The sequence below is a fragment of the Lagenorhynchus albirostris genome, chromosome 8, assembly GCF_949774975.1.
Source record: "Lagenorhynchus albirostris chromosome 8, mLagAlb1.1, whole genome shotgun sequence".
In the NCBI taxonomy this organism is placed as follows: Eukaryota; Metazoa; Chordata; class Mammalia; order Artiodactyla; family Delphinidae; genus Lagenorhynchus; species Lagenorhynchus albirostris.
In genome coordinates this window covers 99769104-99788256 of record NC_083102.1, presented here as the reverse complement: position 1 = coordinate 99788256, position 19153 = coordinate 99769104, and the positions used below count along the sequence as shown (strand labels likewise).

Sequence of the window (19153 nt, the reverse complement as noted above, 5' to 3'; positions counted from 1 at the left end):
CAATTCTAAGTCTCTTTGCTCTTTGTTCTTCTGAGAGAGGGGAATAAAAGTCACAGACAACTCAGGAAATTAAATGAGCTCTCAGGAAAGGGGGAAGAGGGGGAGCAAAAAAGGAAACCACTCATTACTAATTTGGAGAAAAGATTTCCTCAATAGTCTCAACTTACTTGATTTATGGGGAAGGCAGTATGCATTTAAGAGGAGAAAATAAGGAAAACACTTGACTAGCAAACAATCCAAGAGGAAAAACAAGTAAATGATTTGTGGAAGCTATTTGATTAAAAACATATATTTTTAAAATATATATACACTCCACATCTGTCAAAGTACAGGACACAACCATCAAAGACTCAATTCAAAAGAAGGTATAAAGGAGAAAAGATGTTAGGAGCTATCATGAGTATTTTTGCAAAACAGTATTTAAAAGATTATAGCAGATGGAATCACTTATAGTAATTAAATGCCATGAAAAAAGGATTAAATCATTATTGTTTTAAAAATCTCTCTCTCCCTCTCTCTCTCTCTCTCTCTCTCTGCGTATGTGTGTATCTGAAAGGACATACAACAAAGTATTATCAGAAATTATCTTTAGGATTTGAGATGACAAATTATTTTCCTCTCTATGTATTGAGTTTCTAGCAATGAGAATGTCTTACTTCTACAATAGGAAAAACTGTAGTGCTATTTCAAACGAAATAGACACAGCTCCCCACTTCCGGTCAAGTGTCTTCCTGGGAACGCAAGGGAGGAGCTGCTCCTTAGAGCTGTCCCCTTGGAGGCGCTTGGGAAGCATCCCGGGCCCTTCTTGCAGCGCCTGGCAGGGCTGTAGGTGTACAGTCAAGGGCAGCGAGGCAGGCTGACCATCCACAGTAACGCGGAGAGATCACGGCTGCGACCCGTCACAGCCCGCTGGTGCCCAGCAGTTCCCATGACCCGCAGGGTGGGGAGGACCCTGTGGTGATGCAGGTGGACCGTGGGCAGGGATGCAGGTGGGGGCTCCCAGCTGGACACAAGCTGCAGCTGGGGTGCCAGGGTGCCTGCCTGGGTGAGTGAGGGGCGTGTTTCTTTTCCAAAAACAACGTGCATCTCACTTGGAGCCAGCACAGCACGGCTAAGACCTTGCCAGTTGGCTGCCAGGAGGCCTGGCCCTGGTGGCAGGGAGCTTCCCCCCAACGTGGCCCACTGGCTTCAGCCCTTGCGTCTGTGAGGAGATCGTCACCAGCCACGAGGGCAGCGGTGATGGATGCTTCTGGAAGCTCCTGCTGCGGTGATGCTGGCTGGCCCTGAAATCTTTTGCTCTGATGAGTGAGCTCTTTATGGCTCCTCAACCTGGCTTTCTGTACCCACAGGCCTACACAAGGTGGAATTGGCACAGAACACGCCCAGGGAAACTCCCGACAGTGCCTTTCACTGTGGCCCGAGGGGCAGCTGACCTGGATCCTGACCCAGCAACCCCCGGGGAGCATCTCAGCCTGGTCTGCAGAGGGATCCTGGGGCTGCAGGGGTTCTCACACCCGTGTCCGGTTCTGGGCCCCAGGTGGTCTGGGCACTGGGATTTTCCAAAGCTCCCCAGGACTCAGGCAGCAGCTAAAGCTGAGACCCCAGGTCAGACTCATGGCCTGTTAGCCTCTCCAGTGTGGCCCTTTGTGGTTGAGGCCACTTTAACAAGGCTGGCTCCCTGCGGGGCTGGGATTTCTGGGGGACAGAAGTGAGGCTGCTTCAGGGAAGGCTGGAAGCAGATGAAACTCGACACCAACTACTGCTTCCTGGGTGCTGTGTCATTACCAGGGTGTCACCTGTGAGCCACAGCAGTGAGTCCCTTCTGCCCCCTCCTGCTTCCCAGGTCCCCTTCTAGGACCCCCAATGGCAGAACCTAGGAGGACCAACTGGCAAAGGAGAAAGTTTGCACATGTCCCCAAAAGTCACAAAAGCAAGGTGTAGACAGGTGGGTTTGGAGGCAAAAGACAATGTTTTAATAGCAGGCAGAGTGTCATAACTGATTTACCTATACGCCCTTTAGTCATTTCAGAACCCAAATCTCGTTATCCACTTCACCCATTCTGCTCCCACGCTGACGTTTGGATGAAGTTCAGAGCTCCTCCCCTCAGCCGCACATCTGCCCCAGCTCCTGCCTCCCCTGTGTGCTCCACTCAGGGGACTTTCTCTCCATCCGCAGGCTCGCCATGCTGCCCTCAAACACAGAGGCTCTGCATCCACACCTCTGCATCTGCCCTCCTCACCGCCTCCTCCTTCACATCCTATTTCAATTCCCACCTCCTCCCCTCTCTAAGTCAAATCCTTTCATCATACAGTCTCATAATGCCACGCGGCAATTCTTCATAACGTTTATCACAGATGGAAGTTACAGACATTGACGTCGCACTTGTGAGATCTCTTTTGTTGCCTCTCTACTAGACTAGAAGTTCCAAGGGGCAAACTCCAGTATCCAGCACCTAACACCTTGTCTGGCACAAAGTAAGTCCTCAAAAATAGATGTTGAATGAAACTTGCCCAAAGCACTAAGCAGGACCCTTTGCCTAAAAATATTTTTTAGAAGTCACAGAATTTCTACAGCTAGAACCCAGCTTCTGTGAGGGTAAGGATCTTCACCTCTTTTGTTCACTGATGAAACCCCAGTGGCTCACAGCATTGACACGCCCAGACTCACACCTGTTCACTGGGGGCAGCTGACTTCCCAACCGGCCTTGGGTTGGGAAGTTTTTTCAGGCACATGATGAATTTTGAGCTTCTAATAATCTATGTGCCAGCAGGTTCAGAGTGATGAGGTCTGTCTTGCTTTAGTTGTTTCTTTGCCTTTTTATAATGCTAAAGATTAAAGCCAGCTAGATATTTGGGGATTTTCCACTGAAATAAATCTATGTTTCAAAATAAAAACAATATATACTTATTTTTTACCACTTGAAGGATGCTCGTCCATCCTTGTTTCCCAAAGATGGTGCTTCTCTGCAGAACCGCCCTTCACTGCCCTCCCTTCCATGCATGTGGTGGGTGTCACAGATCCTGAACAAATGGATTAGGCATCCAGGCCAAGCTGGATGTTGAAGTTTCCAACCACCAGTTCAATGGTTGGTATGGAGTAGAGTTTCATGACTTATAAGAAGGATCTTAGGTGAGGGTGCTTCTGAGCTACCTCACTCTTCAGTGTGTCCTGGGTGTTACACGGAAGTTATGACAGAGTTAGGGATTTGAAATAGGGCTCACTGAACCCGCCCCCAAGTGAATGCCAATTTCCAAATCAGTTCTGGGGGCCTGTCCTTGGTCAACATCCCACCCTGCTCTACAGTACAAAGTGAGACACCAGCAGCCATTGCAAATTATTCCTGAAATTCAAACATGTTTCTCCCATCAAAAGACCAGTGTAATGTCATGCATCACCAGAAAATGTCTTGGAGAAAATTGCAGACCAAATTAGTCCAAAATTGTACAAAAACAATTGAACATCTGCCCTTGGATAAAGCAAGATAATGCATGTAAAATACTTGTCAATGCAAAGAGCTACATACGTCTTAGTTATTATTACAATCAGCAGAGTTCTAGTCTTGAGTCATAAGAACTGTATTTCATTCTTTCATTCAACAAAATAAGTACCTACCACATGCCAAGCAGCCCCTGATATAGAACAGTGAGCAAAAGAGACAAAATTCCTAACCTCCTAGACCTTCTAATGAGGCAGCAGGAAAATACGGAAAATGAATAAGAAAAATAAATTTCATGTTAGATAATTAGAAGTTCAAAGAGAAAATTAAAACAAGAAGGAGGGGTAGACAGCAGGGGGAGGGTTGGAATTTTCAGTGAGGTGACAGGGAAGGCCTTCCCCTGATGTGCCATTTGAGTAAGGTTGAGAGGCCAGCGTAGCTGCAGCATCTAAGTGAGGAGAAAGAAGCAGGAGGGCAGGGATAACAGGGGCCAGATTCTGTAAGGACATGGTTTAAAGGGCCTTTTCAAGGATTTAGCTTTTACTCTAAGATGGGAAGTCACCAGAGGATTCTGAACAGAGGATTGGCAATATTTTAACTTTATCACATTGTCCACTGTTTTGAACCCTTTCTTGGTCTGAGTTGTCTTGTCTTTAAAAGAAAAAGTGATATAGTTGTGTGCCTGTCATGTGCCAGAAGTACATGATACCATTTAATCCTAGTGATGGATTTTATTATCTCAGTTTTATTCTAGAGTCTAACAAGAATAAATGACCATCCCAGGGTCATGTAGAAAGTAATTAACTGGCCTAGGATTAAACCAGCCTATTATAGTCCAAAGGCCAGGCACAATCTAATAACCACACTGCCTTTCACAAAACAAATGAATCTTTTAGAAGACTGATCATCTGATCGTGGGGGCATAGGTACACAAAATCTAGTCACTGAAGCCCTAGTAAAAAATAGTAGACTACATCTGTATAGTGTGCAGTTTGCAAAGGATTTTCACATCCATTATATCATATTATAAGCACAGCAGGACTTCTCTGGTGGTGCAGTGGTAAAGAATCCACCAGCCAAGGGAACATGGGTTTGATCCCTGGTCCTGGTAGATCTCAAATGCCATGGAGGAACTAAGGCTGTGCACCACAACTACTGAAGCCCACACGCCTAGAGCCCGTGCTCCACAACAAGAGAAGCCACCACAATGAGAAGCCCGAGCACTGCAATGAAGAGTAGCCCCTGCTCGCCGCGACTAGAGAAAGTCTGCGCACAGCAATGAAGACCCAGCAAGCCATAAATAAATAAATTTATTTTTTAAAAAAAGCAGAGCAGTAATAAAAGCAGTAGTACCTTAACTTTGAGAGGTGACTTGTTAAAGTACAGAATGCAGAATTTCAGATTACCAGTACTCTTTATTCTTCACAAGCTTTACAGTTCTTAGTGCTGAAAAACTAATGGCCAAATAAAGGACCCAGTGACAGAGATCAGGGGCAGAACATTATGGCAAAACCCTGCCCCAATATAACCTGTAAATTTAAGAATTAGAAGTAAAGGTCTCAAGCCTCAACCACCAAAAGGAAGACAGCAGAAGCAAGAAGAGCTACAATCCTGCAGCCTGTGGAACAAAAACCACATTCACAGAAAGACAGACAAGATGAAAAGGCAGAGGGCTATGTACCAGATGAAGGAACAAGATAAAACTCCAGAAAAACAACTAAATGAAATGGAGATAGGCAATATTCCAGAAAAAGATTTCAGAATACTGATAGTGAAGATGATCCAGGGCCTCAGGAAAAGAATGGAGGCAAAGATAGAGGAGATGCAAGAAATGTTTAACAAAGACCTAGAAAAATTAAAGAACAAACAAACAGAGATGAACAATACAATAACTGAAATAAAACTACACTAGAAGGAATCAATAGCAGAATAACTGAGGCAGAAGAATGGATAAGTGACCTGGAAGACAGAATGGTGGAATTCACTGCTGCAGAACAGGATAAAGAAAAAAGAATGAAAAGAAATGAAGACAGCCTAAGAGACCTCTGGGACAACATTAAACACAACAACATTTGCATTATAGGGGTCCCAAAAGGAGAAGAGAGAGAGAAAGGACCCGAGAAAATATTTGAAGAGATTATAGTCAAAAACTTCCCTAACATGGGAAAGGATATAGCCACCCAAGTGCAGGAAGTGCAGAGAGTCCCATATAGGATAAACCCAGGGAGAAACACGCTGAGACACATAGTAATCAAACTGGCAAAAATTAAAGACAGAGAAAAATTATTGAAAACAGCAAGGGAAAAACAACAAATAACATACAAGGGAACCCCCATAAGGTTAACAGCTGTTCTTTCAGCAGAAACTCTACAAGCCAGAAGGGAGTGGCATGATATACTTAAAGTGATGAAAGGGAAGAATGTACAACAAAGATTACTCTACCCAGCAAGGATCTCATTCAGATTCGATGGAGAAATCAAAAGCTTTACAGACAAGCAAAAGCTATGAGAATTCAGCACCACCAAACCATCTCTACAACAAATGCTAAAGGAATTTCTCTAAGTGAGAAACACAAGAGAAGAAAAGGACCTACAAAAACAAACTCAAAACAATTAAGAAAATGGTAATAGGAACATACATATCGATAATTACCTTAAACGTGAATGGATTAAATGCTCCAACCAAAAGACACAGGCTTGCTGAATGGATACAAAAACAAGACCCATATATATGCTGTCTACAAGAGACCCACTTAAGACCTAGGGACACATACGGACTGAAAGTAAGGGGATGGAAAAAGATATTCCATGCAAATGGAAATCAAAAGAAAGCTGGAGTAGCAATACTCATATCAGATAAAATAGACTTTAAAATAATGTTACAAGAGACAAGGAAGGACACTACATAATGATCAAGGGATCAATCCAAGCAGAAAATATAACAATTATAAATATATATCCACCCAAAAGAGGAGCACCTCAATACATAAGGCAACTGCTAACAACTCTAAAAGAGGAAATCGACAGTAACACAATAATAGTGGAGGACTTTAACACCTCACTTACACCAATGGACAGATCATCCAAACAGAAAATTAATAAGGAAACACAAGCTTTAAATGGCACAATAGACCAGATAGGGGCTTCCCTGGTGGCACAGTGGTTGAGAGTCCGCCTGCCGATGCAGGGGACGCGGGTTCGTGCCCCGGTCTGGGAAGATCCCACATGCCGTGGAGTGGCTGGGCCTGTGAGCCATGGCCGCTGAGCCTGCACGTCCAGAGCCTGTGCTCCACAACAGGAGAGGCCACAACAGTGAGAGGCCCGTGTACCGCAAAAAAAAAAATAGACCAGATAGATTGAATTGATATTTATAGGACATTCTATCAAAAAACAGCAGATTACACTTTCTTCTCAAGGGCACACGGAACATTCTCCAGGATAGATCACATCTTGGGTCACAAATCAAGCCTCAGTAAATTTTAAAAAATTGAAATCATATCAAGCATCTTTTCTGGCTACAACGCTATGAGATTAGAAATCAATTACAGGGAAAAAATGTAAAAAACACAAACACGTGGAGGCTAAACAGTACGTTATCAAGAGATCACTGAAGAAATCAAAGAGGAAATCAAAAAATACCTAGAGACAAATGACAATGAAAACACAACGATCCAAAACCTATGGGATGCAGCAAAAGCAGTTCTAAGAGGGAAGTTTATAGCTATACAAGGCTACCTCAAGAAACAAGAAAAATCTCAAATAAACAATCTAACGTTACACATAAAGGAACTAGAGAAAGAAGAACAAACAAAACCCAAAGTTAGTAGAAGGAAAGAAATCATAAAGATCAGAGCAGAAATAAATGAAATAGAAACAAAGAAAACAATAGCAAAGATCAATAAAACTAAAAGTGGGTTCTTTGAGAAGATAAACAAAATTGATAAACCATTCGCCAGAAGCATCAAGAAAAAGAGGGAGAGGACTCAAATCAATAAAATTACAAATGAAAAAGGTGAAGTTACAACAGACCCCACAGGAATACAAAGCATCCTAAGAGACTATTACAAGCAACTCTATGCCAATAAAATGGACAACCTGGAAGAAATGGACAAATGCTTAGAAAGGTATAACCTTCCAAGACTGAACCAGAAAGAAATAGGAAATATGAATAGACCAATCACAAGTAATGAAATCGAAACTGTGATTAAAAATCTTCCAACAAACAAAATTCCAGAACCAGATGGCTTTACAGGTGAACTCTATCAAACATTTAGAGAAGAGCTAACACCCATCCTTCTTAAACTCTTCCAAAAAATTGCAGAGGAAGGAAAACTCCCAAATTCATTCTGTGAGGCAACCATCACCCTGATACCAAAACCAGACAAAGATACTACAAAAAAAAATTACAGACCAATATCACTGAGGAATATAGATGCAAAAGTCCTCAACAAAATACTAGCAAACAGAATCCATCAACACATTAAAAGGATCATACACCATGATCAAGTGGGTTTTATCCCAGGAATGCAAGGATTCTTCAGTATACACAAAGCAATCAATATGATACACCACATTAACAAACTGAGGGAGAAAAATGATATGAACATCTCGATAGATGCAGAAAAAGCTTTTGACAAAATTCAACACCATTTATGTTAAAAACTCTCCAGAAAGTGGGCATAGAGGGAAGCTACCTCAACATAATAAAGGCTGTAAATGACAAACTCACAGCAAACATCTTTCTCAATGGTGAAAAACTGGAAGCATTTCCTCTAAGATCAGGAATAAGACAAGGATGTCCACTCTCACCACTTATTATTCAACATAGTTTTGGAAGTCTTGGCCACAGCAATCAGAGAAGAAAAAGACATAAAAGGAATACAAATTGGAAAAGAAGAAGTATAACTGTCACTGTTTACAGATGACATGATACTATACATAGAAAATCCTAAAGATGCTACCAGAAAACTACTAGAGCTAATCAATGAATTTAGTCAAGTAGCAGGAAACAAAATTAATGCACAGAAATCTCTTGCATTCCTATACTTTAATGATGAAAAATCTGAAAGAGAAATTAAGGAAACACTCCCATTTACCATTGCAACAAAAAGAATAAAATACCTAGGAATAAACCTACCTAGGGGGACAAAAGACCTGTATGCAGAAACCTATAAGACACTGATGAAAGAAATTAAAGATGATACAAACAGATGGAGAGATATACCATGTTCTTGGATTGGAAGAATCAATATTTTGGAAATGACTATACTACCCAAAGCAATCTACAGATTCAATGCAATCCCTATCAAATTACCAATGGCATTTTTTACAGAACTAGAACAAAAAATCTTAAAATTTGTATGGAGACACAAAAGACCCCGAATAGCCAAAGCAGTCTTGAGGGAAAAAAACAGAGCTGGAGGAGTCAGACTCCCTGACTTCAGACTATACTACAAAGCTACAGTCATCAAGACTTTATGGTACTGGCACAAAAACAGAAATATAGATCAGTGGAACAGGATAGAAAGCCCAGAGATAAACCTACGCACCAATGGTCAACTAATCTATGAGAAAGGAGGCAAGGATATACAATGGAGAAAAGACAGTCTCTTCAATAAGTGGTGCTGGGAAAACTGGACAGCTACATGTAAAAGAATGAAATTAGAACACTCCCTAACACCATACACAGACATAAACTTAAAATGGATTAGAGACCTAAATGTAAGACCAGACTCTATAAAACTCTTAGAGGAAAACAGAGGCAGAACACTCTTTGACATAAATCACAGCAATATCTTTTTTGATCCACCTCCTAGAGTAATGGAAATAAAAACAAAAATAAACAAATGGGACCTAATGAAACTTAAAAGCGTTTGCACAGCAAAGGAAATCATAAACAAGATGAAAAGACAACCCTCGGAATGGGAGAAAATATTTGCAAATGAATCAACGGACAAAGGATTAATCTCCAAAATATATAAACAGCTCATGCAGCTCAATATTAAAAAAACAAGGGACCGAATCCAAAAATGGGCAGAAGACCTAAATAGACATTTCTCCAAAGACATACAGATGGCCAAGAAGCACATGAAAAGCTGCTCAACATCACTAATTATTTGAGAAATGCAAATCAAAACTATAATGAGGTATCACCTCACATCAGTTAGAATGGGCATCATCAGAAAATCTACAAACAACAAATCCTGGAGAGGGTGTGGAGAAAGGGGAACCCTCTTACACTGTTGGTGGGAATGTAAATTGATACAGCCACTATGGAGAACATTATGGAGGTTCCTTAAATAACTAAAAATAGAAGTACCACATGGCCCAGCAATCCCACTACTGGGCATATACCCAGAGAAAACCATAATTCAAAAAGACACATGCACCCCAATGTTCATTGCAGCACTATTTACAATAGCCAGGTCATGGAAGCAACCTAAATGTCCATCGACAGATGAATGGATAAAGAAGATATGGTACATATATACAATGGAATATTACTCAGACATAAAAAGGAACGAAATTGGGTCTTTTGTAGAGACGTGGATGCATCTAGAGACTGTCATACAGAGTGAAGTGAGTCAGGAAGAGAAAAACAAATATCGTATATTAACACATCTATGTGGAACCTAGAAAATGAATGGTACAGATCAACTGGTTTGAAGAGCAGAAATTGAGACACAGAAGTAGAGAAAAAATGTATGGACACCAAGAGGGGAAAGGGGCAAGGGGTGGGGGTTCTGGTGTAATGAATTGGGATATTGGGATTGACATGTATACACTGATGTGTGTAAAATGGATGACTAATAAGGAAAAAAACCTTAATTAATTAATTAAAAAAAGAAAGCTCTAAGAATAAAATGTTGGAAATGATTCAAACTTAAAAAAAAAAGATAGAAAGAAATACAGGTCCTACAGCTGGTCTTAGGAGCCTTATAAGGTGATCCCTGAAGAGAAAGCTGTAGCAGGTCTGGCTTGGGTCCCAAATGCATCCTTCAATCATGACTGTGCTTTGCCTGATTAGCTGACATCTATGTGTAATTTGGTCTCCTCTTCAATTCCTCACCCTCTGCTTCCACTGATCCACCCACACTCTGTGTCCCCAGCTTGACCTGGCATCTGAGTAATCCAGGCTCCACCCTGGGGATCACCTCCCTCTGGAATCTGATCTGCACTTGGCCGGGGACATCCTTGGCCAGAGCCTGCTGGGTGTTCCCCTTTCCCACTCGGTCCACCTCTGCTCTGCTGCCCTTTGCTTCCCTCTGGTGGCACAGTGATCCACCCCTGTTAGCTTGACTCAGTCAGGACCCAAGCAGACCTTCTGAATCAGAGTCCTTGGGGCCACAGCTGGGTTACAGTCATCTGAGGAGCTTGTTAGAATGCAGCTTGTCATGTCTCACCCACAGAGGCTTTGATTCAGTCCGTGTGTGGCACAGTCTGGGCATCTGTGTTCCTAACATGTTCACAGGTGCTGCTGAGGCTGCAGGCAGGGACCCCATTGGCAAACCACAGCTCTAGACCCACCAGTTAACAGAAAGGTGCTTCAGTGAGGGAGTGTTTAAGAATTACTAAGGCAGAGACAGAAAACTCATTTCTAAAGGTGAAGTTAAAGGCATCCCTTTATTTAACAAATATTATTACACAATGCTAGATGCAACCAAGTGGGGACCAAGAATCATGACCAGGGCTCCTGGACCTTACAGTCACAGAGTGTCACAGGCCATCGAGGAGGCAACTGCAATGAATTGATCTGTGCCCCATCAGGAAGCTGTAGGACCACAGGGAAGAGGGGATACCTGATCCAAACTCAGGGAGTCTGGACAGTTTTCTGCAGGAAGTAATTTCTAAATTAGGAGGTGAAGCAAGGAATTTTCCAAGTGCTTCATGAGCTTGAAATTGTGGTAACTCTAAAATTTGATATTATATGTAACTGCAGATTCCTTATAACTACAGATTCAATGCAATCCCTATCAAAATACCAATAGCATTTTTCTTAGAACTAGAACAAATAATTTTAAAATTTGTTTGGAGGGCTTCCCTGGTGGTGTAGTGGTTGAGAGTCCGCCTGCCGATGCAGGGGACACGGGTTCGTGCCCCGGTCTGGGAAGATCCCACATGCTGCAGAGCGGCTGGGCCCATGAGCCATGGCCGCTGGGCCTGTGCATCCGGAGCCTGTGCTCTACAACGGGAGAGGCCACAACAGTGAGAGGCCCACATACTGCAGAAAAAAAAAAACAAAAAAACAAAATTTGTTTGGAAACACAAAAGATCCTGAATAGCCAAAACAATCTTGAGAAAGAAGAACAGAGCTGAAGAAATCATGCTCCCTGGCTTCAGACTATATTACAAAGCTACAGTAATCAAAACATATTAGGCTTCCCTGGTGTATAGGGCTTCCCTATAATATAGGGCTATATAAGTATAAGTATAGGGCTTCCCTGGTGGCGCAGTGACGCAGTGGTTGAGAGTCTGCCTGCCGATGCAGGGGACAAGGGTGGCGCAGTGGTTGAGAGTCTGCCTGCCGATGCAGGGGACAAGGGCTTGTGCCCCCATATGGGAAGATCCCACATGCCGCGGAGTGGCTGGGCCCGTGGGCCATGGACACTGAGCCTGCGTGTCCAGAGCCTGTGCTCTGCAGCGGGAGAGGCCGCAGCAGTGAGAGGCCTGCGTACCACACACACACACAAAACAAACCGTATAGTATGGCACAAAGACAGACAGACACGTAGATCAATAAAACAGAATAGAGGACCCAGAAATAAACCCACACACTTATGGTCAATTAATCTACAACACAGGAGGCAAGAATATAAAATGGAGAAAAGGCAGTCTCTTGAACAAGTGGTGCTGGGAAAACTGGACAGCTACATTCTAGTAAAAGAATGAAACTAGAGCATTCTCTAACACCACATACAAAAATAAACTCAAAATGGATTAAAGACCTAAATGTAAGACCAGAAACCATAAACCTCCTAGAGAAAAACATAGGCAGCACACTTTCTGACAAATGGTAGCAATATTTTTTTGGATCTCTCTCTTAAAGTAAAGGAGATTTAAGAAAAAGAAACAACAGATGGGACCTAATAAAACCTAAAAACTTTTGCACAGCAAAGGAAACCATCAATGAAATGAAAAGACAACCTACAGAATGGGAGAAAATATTTGCAAATGACATCTCTGATAAGGGGTTAATATCCAACATATATAAACATCTCATACAACTCAACATCAAAGAAACAAACAACCTGATCCAAAAATGGGTAGAAGACCTGAATAGACATTTTTCCAAAGAGGACATGCATATGGCCAACTGGCACATGAAAAGATGCTCAACATTGCTAATCATCAGGGAAATGGAAATCAAAACCACAATGAGACATCCCCTCACCCCTGTCAGAATGGCTATCAGCAAAAAGACAAATAACAAATATTGGCAAGAATGTGGAGAAAAGGGAACACTTGCACATTATCGGTGGGAATGTAAATTGGTATAGCCACTGTGGAAAAAAGTGTGGTGGTTTCTCAAAAAAATAAAAATAGAACTACCATATGACCCAGCAATTCCACTCCTGGGTATATATCCAAAAGAAACAAAAGCACTAACTCAAAAAGATACATGCCCTCCAATGTTCATATCAGCATTATTCATAATTGCCAAGATATGGAAGCAACCTGACTGTCCCTCAACAGATGAATGGATAAAGAAGAAGTGGTATATATATACAATGGAATACTACTCAGCCATAAAAAATAATAAAATGTTGCCATTTGCAACAGCATGGATAACCTTGGAGGGTATTATGCTAAGTGAAATAAATCAGACAGAGAAAGACAAATAGTGTATGCTATCACTTATATGAGGAATCTGAAAAATACAACAAACTAGTGAATATGACAAAAAAGAAGCAGACTCACAGATACAGAGAACAAACTAGTGGTTACCACTGGGGAGAAGAAGCGGGGAGGGGCAATATAGTACAAACTATTATGTATAAAATAAGGATGTATTGTACAACACAGGGAATATAGCCAATATTTTATAATAACTATAAATGGAGTGTAACCTTTAAAAATTGTGAACCACTATAACATATAATATTGTATATCAACTATACTTCAATAAAATTTTTAAAATAATAATAATAATTCTGTCATAGCTAACATTTTCATACTACAGACCATGTTCTGGATACTTTCAACACATTGATTCATCTATCCCAAACACTAGCCTATGGAAATAGATTCTATTATTTTCCCTCATTTTACAGATGTTAAAACTGAGATACAGAAGGGTTAAGTAACTTACCCAGGATCACACAGGAAGGAAGTGGAGAAGCCAAGATTCAAACCCCAGTGATCTGGGCTTCACAGCCCATGCACACAATGATTGTGACATATTTAAAAGTTAAAATATGTTTTCCTGTTAAAAATTTAATATAAACAAATGTATAAAATATGAAAAAAATGGCAAAAAAATTTTTTTAATGGAATCATATCCCCACCATACAGAGAACTACTATTTACCTTTTGGTATATTATATGGTATCTAACTGAGATATACAAAATTGTTACGATATACATTTTATATGATGTTGCTTAGAAATACAATCTACATACAATTACACAAAATGCATGTTCATTGAAACAACTGAAATAAAACAAAAGTGGGGAAAACAAAATAAAAATCATTAGTACTTCAAGTTTATAAATTAATACTCCAAGAGATAACAAGAATAAATTTAAGAACGTCTGTATAGACGCGAGGTGACAGGAAGAGGAGCCTGGTTCACAATGGCGTTTTCTGCATTCTTGATTTTGCTTCTTCATGTTGATATTTCTATTTTGTGCTTTTATGTTATCATTGAAGATGTGCCTTCAAATATTTTACTTAGCATTTTAATGGACTTAGTGTGGTGGAGACACCTTGAGAAGCGCAATCTTCCATCATCCAATAATATTTTACTTTTCACCTTAACTCAGGATAAAAAGATACAAAGTTTGTGATTTTAGAGGAAGGACTTAACATAAAATTGGCAGACATGTGGATTGAGTTCTCTAGAGAATCATAAGGGAAAGAGATATTTTAAGTGAGTTTTTTGCACAGTTAACCCAATGCTTTGTTATACGTCTTGCTTTGACTGCTTCTCCTGGAGATATCTAATTTCTTGAAAGATTAACTTAGAGGTGCATTTCTGCATTGGTATTCATTATGAATTCTGATAACAGTGTTTCCCAAAGAATATTCCTTGGGCATTAATCCTTCATGATACTCCACATGAAAAGGACGTTGGTTTGGGGGAAACACCACGAATTCTCTCCTAGATACTTGCAATGTCTAAGAATTTCTATAGAGGAAAAAAATAAAGTCACTAGTATACTAATGCATGATCATTTAGAATATCTCAATTAGTTTTCACTCCATTTAAAAATAGTTTTTTATCTGTCATACACATGCTATGCATTTTCAGGATTTCAAATTATAACCGTTGCAAATCAGTCATTCACACTGAGATTTGCACGTCACACCCACCGGAGGGCTGCAGGACAAGGTCTTGGGAGTCTTTGGCTTTTGTCTGCTGAAGCCTTAACAGAAACACTTTCAACTCTCTTTTCTCCATTTCCTAAGTGTACTGGGGATTCAAAGCAAACCAGGATGTCTGCCAAAACTTAAAGGGCACCAGGAGGGTCTCAGGCTTCCCTGCAGGAAGAGGGAAATGGCTATTCTTGGAAATGAGACTGACTTTCTCAAAAGATAACCATCTAGCAAAAGCAATACTGTTTGCGCGTCCCTCTCTCAAATTGCTGGTCTTTCACAATGAGAAGAGCTTGGCTGCAACAAGATGAATGAGGAACCAAGGCTGCCTGCAAGGCTGGGATGACATAAAAAGCCTGGTTGCTGCCACTGAGTTGACTTAAGACTTACTGCATTTTAAAACTCAAATCCATTTGGTGAGGCGGGCTAATCATCTAATAGAGACAGGTATGTAAAGAACAGGATGCTGTGTGTGACTGATGTGTAAGAGCAGCGGGTGCTGAGTTGCCGTCCGTGCACGGGACAGACAACAGCACTTTACTTATTCCCATTTCCTTTCTCGGTGTACAGCCATTCCCACACTACAAAATATGCCTTCAAAATCCCACACCCTGCGTGAGACAGAATTCCTGGCTTTTGAAGGGCCTGAAATTAATTCCCAACAGCAGTTCATCTGTGGCTTTGTTCAAACAAACTTGGAATCTTTTGGCTCATGGCACCACCAGTAATTAAAAGAAGATCTCCACCGTGATGTTCTGCATTACAGCGGGTCTCCTAGGATGGGTGTGTTTTCTTTCCTGATCACGATTTTACTGTGCTGCAATTTTCTTTGGCCCCATATGAGTGTATTAATCATTCATAACCGTCATTTTTGTTTTTGTTTAGCTATTTTCCTTTTTTTATTATTCAAGAATAATTTCAATAATATTGCTAGATATATAATGACATCTTATATATAAGTATGTCAAAGTATGTTGTGTTATATCTAGATATTTACAGCAGAAACACAGTTATATATATACTTCAGAATTTCCAGGGAATTTAAAATTTTTAACCATATGTAAACGTGTGGTCTCATTAAGAGTTTTCTCTGTGGTTTGGGGTGAACAATATTTATGCAACCAGAAAAAAACTTTAAAAAATTTACAACTAATTCTAATATGAAGAGGAGTCTGTATTTGCTTTGTAAAGATTTGTTTTCTCTAGAAATATTACTTTGAGCTGACAAGGTTTGAGGAAAGAGTATTTTCAAAGGGGAAGCAAATGTGGAACTAGGTAGAAAAGAATGACGTAGGAAATTATGGGCCTCTGCAAATTTCTTGTATTTTTTTTCTATTAACTAGGTTCCCTAAAGAGTTTTTCCCCCTATGGAAGAAATACTTGTTTTGACACTCACTAGAGTTATGACTGCAATAGTACTTTTTCTCCAATATATGTGTAAAATAGTCTCGGTGATGGGGAAATTTTTCAGATATTAATAAATGAATTGTAACTACTAAAATGTGGCTGGGCGGCTTGGTCCTTTCAGCTTAGGGCACTAATAGTAACTGAAGGAAGAAGTAATTGACTCATTACTTCATTAATGTTACATTGTGCATTAATGAGCATGCTTTCCTTGAAACTTCCAGTGTGACCTTATAATAACAATAGCACTTACTGAGCATTTACTATTACCATGCTCTACACCAATACTGTACAGGGACAAACTCGCTCGACCTTAGTGAGGGCGTGGTTAGTAGTAGTAGTAGTAGTAGTAGTAGTAGTAGTAGTAGTAGTAGTAGTAGTTTAGCACCTCCATTTCTCAGAAGAAGAAATCGAGACAGAGGTTAAGTAATTTGCTGAAGGTCATAACCAGTAATGGTATAAGGATTCAAATCCTAGTGGTTTAATTCCTGGAATTCTAAATATTACTTTTCATACTATAGGTCCTCTCTTCAAGTGAGATGCTCATTAATTAATTCAAATATACATGGAGCTCTCCTTTAAAAACATTCAGAGCAAAGATGGACAATTAAATTATGTATTTACTGCCTTTGACATTGAGCAATAGACGTTCCTCTAGACAGGGCTAACAACTTCACTTGGATTTGAGTAGATGTAAGAATTGCTGACACCTCAATTTTAAGTCCTAGGAAAAGTGCTTTATCAGACTGAAATGTTTCCTAGGTCAGTTGGCAATCACATGTATGTAGTCATTTACTATCTAGCTAAGTTGTCCTAAGCCACACATACGTTTTAATCCATGAATAATGTAGTGATGACTCATTGAAAGCTATTTACCGGTTCCTATTGCTTTCAGACTAGCTGTTTTTTTTTGTTTTGTTTTGTTTTGTTTTGCAGTACGCGGGCCTCTCACTGTTGTGGCCTCAGAGCACAGGCTCCGGACGCGCAGGCTCAGCGGCCATGGCTCACAGGCCCAGCCACTCCGCGGCATGTGGGATCCTCCTGGACCGGGGCACAAACCCGTGTCCCCTGCATCGGCAGGCGGACTCTCAACTACTGCGCCGCCAGGGAAGCCCAGACTAGCTACTTTTAAATGATTCCAAGCAGAGCACTTCTGAAAGTAAGACAATGCAAGTGGAAAGGAGACATTTCACTTTTACTTTAGGGTGGGTGACATAAAACAAGGATGATTTAGTCGTAAGCAATTGCTCTATGATACCTGGAATTATCCCTTGGTGAAACTTGGTGCCATGGCTCTACCTTTAATACATATCCAGTATGCAGCCACTTCTCACCACTTCTAAAATCAAACCCCTGGCTCTGAACCCGAATCTTGGTCCACAGCACCTGGACTTCAGCGATAGCCCCCAGACTGTCTTCCAGATTTCTACCCTTGTGTTATTCTCAACTTGCAAGCCAGAATGAGCCTTAGAACATGTAATTCCATTTAGAAAGTGTAAATTCCCTTTCTCAAAACCCCACTGTTATCTCACTCAGAGAACTGCAGGTCATCTGGTTCCCTGTGACACCTCTTTCTTTATGTCCTCCCACCCGCCTCCTCGCTTACTCCAATCCAGCCCACTAGCTTCTCGCTGTCGTTAAAACATGCCAACGTCACCTCACCACCTCTACCCTCACACATAAAAGCCCCTTCAGCCTGCCTCGCTGTTTCCATAGAATTGAGATCCTCCAACATCCTACATAATTTACCTATTTTACTATTTCTTGTTCACTGTCTATTATCTACATCACCTGATTAGAATGTCAGCTCTAAGCAAGGCACTCAGTAGATGTTTATTGAAGGAACAAGTGGGTGAATGAATGCTTTAATGCCAATAGCCAAACCACGCTTCTATGATTGAACATGAACATTCACTTTAATCAATATTTGCACGAGGCATTGGTCTAAAGGCGAATGATGATCATAGAAAATGAACTGGCATTAAGAATCAGCATTTTTGGCTTTAAAGGAGGTAAGATACAATGGTAGAAATGGGCCCTGGCTCTGAAGCCCACTAGGTCTTCGTTAGAATCCCGGTTGCACCATTTCCCAGCCCAGTGACCTTGGACAAGGCACTTTGGCATCTAATCCTCAGTTCTCTCACATATAAAATAGTGAAAGCTGTGATGCCTGCTTCATGACTGTTGTCATGACGATTAAATGAGTTCGCACACGTAAAATGTTCAATATAAAATAACGGCTCAATAAATAACAACTATTTGTGGAAGTAAACACAATTTTTAAAAATCATGTAGAGAGCCTGAGAACTATCTGAAAGACAAGACATCTCCCTCTTAGTTATTATAAACAACTAGTTTTGAAAAATGATGTCTGATGAACATTAATTTTTAAAACATGGGAATGAATTGGCCTTTGGTCTTTTAGAAGGGGTGGAGGCTGCGTAACTATCTGCTATTTAATACTAAGACTGACGCTTTGGTCAGTGGTCCTCAAAGTTTTTGGTCTTAAGACTCCTTCTCACTCTCAAAAATTATTGAGGACTCCAAAGAGCCTATACTTTTGTAGGTTATGTCTATCAGTATTTTTGGTATTTAAAAGAAAAACATAACTTTATAAACTTAATTCATTAAAAATATCAATAATAAATCAACTACACTTTAAAATAAAAAACATATTTTTATTTTTAAAAGCTATATTTTTAACAAAAAAATTTAGTGAGAAGAGTAGTGTTTCATAATTTTGCAAGTCTCTTTAATGTCTTGCTTAATAGAAGAGA

At 40.6% G+C, this 19153-nt stretch overlaps 1 long non-coding RNA gene across 7 annotated transcripts in view; it reads left to right on the top strand.

Annotated features, from left to right (window-relative positions):
• The window catches only part of LOC132524905 (uncharacterized), a 133188-nt gene that overhangs the window by 87710 nt on the left and 26325 nt on the right, over positions 1–19153 (top strand). For 3 of the 7 annotated variants that reach the window (XR_009542094.1, XR_009542099.1, XR_009542095.1), the window contains one exon: positions 17313–19022. The exons of 2 other annotated variants lie outside the window; for them this stretch is intronic. This is a non-coding gene — a long non-coding RNA (uncharacterized LOC132524905). Of the gene's footprint in view, positions 1–17312; positions 19023–19153 lie in introns of those variants that run through there. 2 more of the 7 variants (XR_009542098.1, XR_009542097.1) reach the window with 1 other exon arrangement.